The following is a 4,070-nucleotide window of genomic DNA, read 5'->3' on the forward strand; positions in this document are numbered from 1 at the left end:
GCAAAAAAAAAAAATAATAATAATAATAATAATAATTAAAAAAAAAAAGTGATGACGATCCAAGTGATCTTTTTACAAATTTCCGTAGGTGGAACATATCAAACTCAAGACCAAAATTTCCAAGGGCGGCAGTGTTTTGAGCAATAGACTCCTCTTCATACTGCAGCAGGGATGTCTTCTGTCCTACCCCCCCAGTTCCTTAGATCTCTCTGACACGACTTGTTGTAATGATATCCTGGGGATACAAAACTTCTTGGCTACCTGACGCTGGCTCATTCCATCCCTTACTGCAGCAACAGCCTGTGTCATGGTCTCAGGAGTGTATTGGACTCTGGGGAATGTCACTTTTCACTTTTTTCTTATAACGACGCACCATTCAGAAACAAACAGAAAGTACATATGTTAAGCAGTGGTCTCAATTACCCAGGTATGGTGGTCTCAATTACTCCATGTTATATAAACATTGACAGAGCAAACATTAATGTCGATCATTACCAAATTGGCTGTATACATACATAGGATATAAGGCTACATATCACTTGAATATGGATATGGCTGAGGGATACGGCTTGGCTGCAGCACACCTTAGCATTCACAGTTGAAATTTCCTGTCATGTTAATATAGAAACATTATTTGGATTTAGGGGTACTTCTGGGATCAGGGGAATAATGTGCTTTACATTTATTAATAGTACATACCATACCTATATAACCATACCAACAGCAGCTTCTTAAATTGATTCGTTCTCCCTAGGAATCATCTTAAATAAAATATTCTTAAGGTGGTCTCAATTGCCCCTCTGTACGGTAATTTTCGCCAGACTGTTACACGGTTTGATAAAGTTTCCATTACCCCTTAAATATGAAAGATGTTTCCAAGGTGAGCAAAGCCGTCTGGCGGTAGCAAGAACAATTTGTAAAAATACGTTATCGTAGTGAAGGTTTTAATATAATTCACCCTTTCTCAACAAGGAATCTTCACTAAATGAAATCAAGTCATCTCACGGCAACACGACTAAAGAAACAAAAATGACTGGCTTGTTGTGAAAGGATTAAATACCGCATTGTTTAGGTATTGTGTTATTTAATTGGTGCTTCAGGCGTAACAATACCACCAGTACAGGCGAGTGATAATTGGATCTACCTTTCCTGGTTTATGGATTGTTAGGGTGATGAATTTTGTTTCTGAATGGCCATATGCTCTGTCATTGTTCGTGTTACCTCCAGCCAATTATTGTCAGCTTAAAGGAGGTATCTTAAAGTGAAGAAATTAATGAAGGCTATATCTAACCCCTCCAGATCGAAAAGCCTCCATAGTATGCGTAAAATCGTCGGGAGATGGTGACAATAAAGCAAAAGTGTTCCGGATTCGGGGAATACTGACGTGCTGACTCAAATGTATACCAATTAATTCTTGCATGAGAGAGAGAGAGAGAGAGAGAGAGAGAGAGAGAGAGAGAGTCTGCATTTGTAAATATCGTAACTTAATGCTTATATTTCCCCATGTCTACGATCACAGTCTTTTACACTCATTCCCCTCAGGCAAATACACCTATGGTCCGTGCACCTGAATTTGGCGGGGCCAATGGCAGCCTATTTCAAGTAGCGCAACGGAAAAAAAAAAAAAAAAATGTAATTCACTTCTACATTTCCATTGCACTTTATCGTGACTAGCGCCATATACAACAGCTAATCTCTTGCTATAGCTCTACAGTCATGATGGAGGAATGGCAGTTGAACGCCTAGTTAAAGAGTGCAGAGTATAATTGAACTATCTTGGTTTTTGCTTACTTCTGTTTAGCCATTTTGGAGTCGACGTATTTTATCGGGTTTCGTCCTTTGGTTCCTTCTTCTCCGTAACAATAAAAATACTAAAGTTGCGATGACAGTACACCATTTGGCTCTAACGCACACAGGAGGGAAAGGGGTGTATGACGACACATGTACACACTCGGGAACTTGGGTGCATATCAGCTATTCTCTCAGAGCTCATGTGTACATTCCTGGGATCTCATTTGCAAATGTGTGTGCACTCAGGGTTTTCCTCGACCTTTTCTTTGTCCCCCACCCTTTTCTTCCTTCGTACTCTCTCCTTTTCTTATGCTTACAAATCTCTTTGTGTCCTCCTTCCATCCCCTTCCTTCGTACAACTGATTAGAGAAGGGGTCTGCTTCCTGAAAGAACGCAAGCTCGATTATAGGCTAGTACAGAGAATAATGTGATAATCTGAATACCATTAAAACAGACTGCTAATTTTCCACAAGAACCACGGACATGTCGTTTAAACGCCCTTGCTAATACTATAACACCAGTCCTGAATGAGGCAGCCGTAGCACGTATTCAGTATAGACGGTTGATGTTAGTGCCAGGGTGGTAACATGTGAAGATGTGGGGTACGTGGGAAGATTGGTGGAGCTCAGGGAAGGATTATCAGGTCTACGCCCAGAGTTAATCACACATGGCTATAAAAGAAAAAAAAGTTTTTCTTACAGTCTCGACTACCTTTGCTTATCTTTCTGTCTTCCATTCCTTTTTTCGTACTCTCTCTCTCTCTCTCTCTCTCTCTCTCTCTCTCTCTCTCTCTCTCTCTCTCTCTCTCTCTCTCTCTCTCTCTCTCTCTCTCTCTTTTTTCCTTATTCTTCTCTTTGTCTTACATTGCTTTCATCCTTCTCTTTTCCCCCATTTTCCCAGAGTAGGACAGGCTGAGTTAAGTTAGGACAAACCGAATGATGGTAAATATAGTTACGTTAGGATGGGTTTAATTTGTCACTATTTTTCTTAGCCCCGTTAGCTGGATGACGAACTTTTCTTCTTTCCATTTTCAGATGATTTTATTGATCTCAGGAAGGATCTTCAGTAATGAAAGAACTCTGCAAGTCTTTATGTAACCCCTCTATTCCAAGAAACCTCTCCTAACCTAAATAAAGTCGCTTGGAAACAGCAACATTGATATAAGGTATACATCATTGTAGTTTTAAGCGACTAAATATAGGACGGCCCATAAACAGTGTTAATCTAGAAGCCCATATTTTGGTATCATATTAGTTGCGGGATGGCTCAGTCTGCAGGTGTGGCAGTGCAAGAAGGAAATGAATAGATGATGCCGAACATACTCGGATAACGCGACTCAGCCGTCCCCACAACACACAACAAATTGCCCGACAGATTGGAAGAGAAACGTTGTGTATGAACTAATCTATATCTAAAACATTACATGTCAACCACACCACTCCTAAAAAAAAAAAAGGAAAACTTGTACCCTCTTCCTCCAGTACTCTTTGCTCCCTGATTTTCACTCATTTATCTACCACAAGCTCAGCAGCGTAGCTACGAGGGGAGGGGGGGACAAGAGGTGCTCCGCCACAAATTGCTGACGTCCGCCAGACGCTCCTTCATTCTCCCCGAATGGATAAGTTCGGGAACAAGACTTCGGTCAATGACAATAATGGAAGAAATAGTAATCCTAAGACATACACAAGAAAAGTATAAATAAACTTACTTTTTTCATACAGTTTAGATTGCTTACGTGTAACATTTTCATATTATTGTGAAATATTCTCTGTTCAGTGCAGGCTATGATGATTTTGTGCATTTCAATAGTGTTCAGTAGCATTATCTCTTTGTATTTTAATAAATGTTACATAAGTCATTTTGAGTGAGCAACATATACAGAACGAGACATTTTCTTTGTTACTATGACGTACACTCACGCGTACTAATTTCTGCTCAGGGGTTACCCCTTCCTTCCCCCCCCTCTACCCTGGACAGAGGGAAAGGGGGGAATCGCAAACAAGTCTACCCCGTCTTCAGCCACCAACTCCCCTACCCTCCACCTCTAGCTGCCAGTTACTGATTAGACGTATATACAGTATATATGAATGATGTAAATCATATTCTAAAAAAAAAAAAAAAAATGGAAACTAGAACGCAGAACTTACAACACGGAACTGTAAGTCCCAACACTCATACCCGTTAAGTGATCCACATGTTACTGGTGCAGGCCTTTGAAATACTGTTCCCAGCACGGCTTCGGCCAAAGGTTGCATGAACACCAAAACCTCGGAATTGAC

The sequence above is a fragment of the Coenobita brevimanus genome, chromosome 58 (genome assembly GCF_032717465.1).
Source record: "Coenobita brevimanus isolate Jiangsu-jjx chromosome 58, ASM3271746v2, whole genome shotgun sequence".
NCBI lineage: Eukaryota > Metazoa > Arthropoda > Malacostraca > Decapoda > Coenobitidae > Coenobita > Coenobita brevimanus.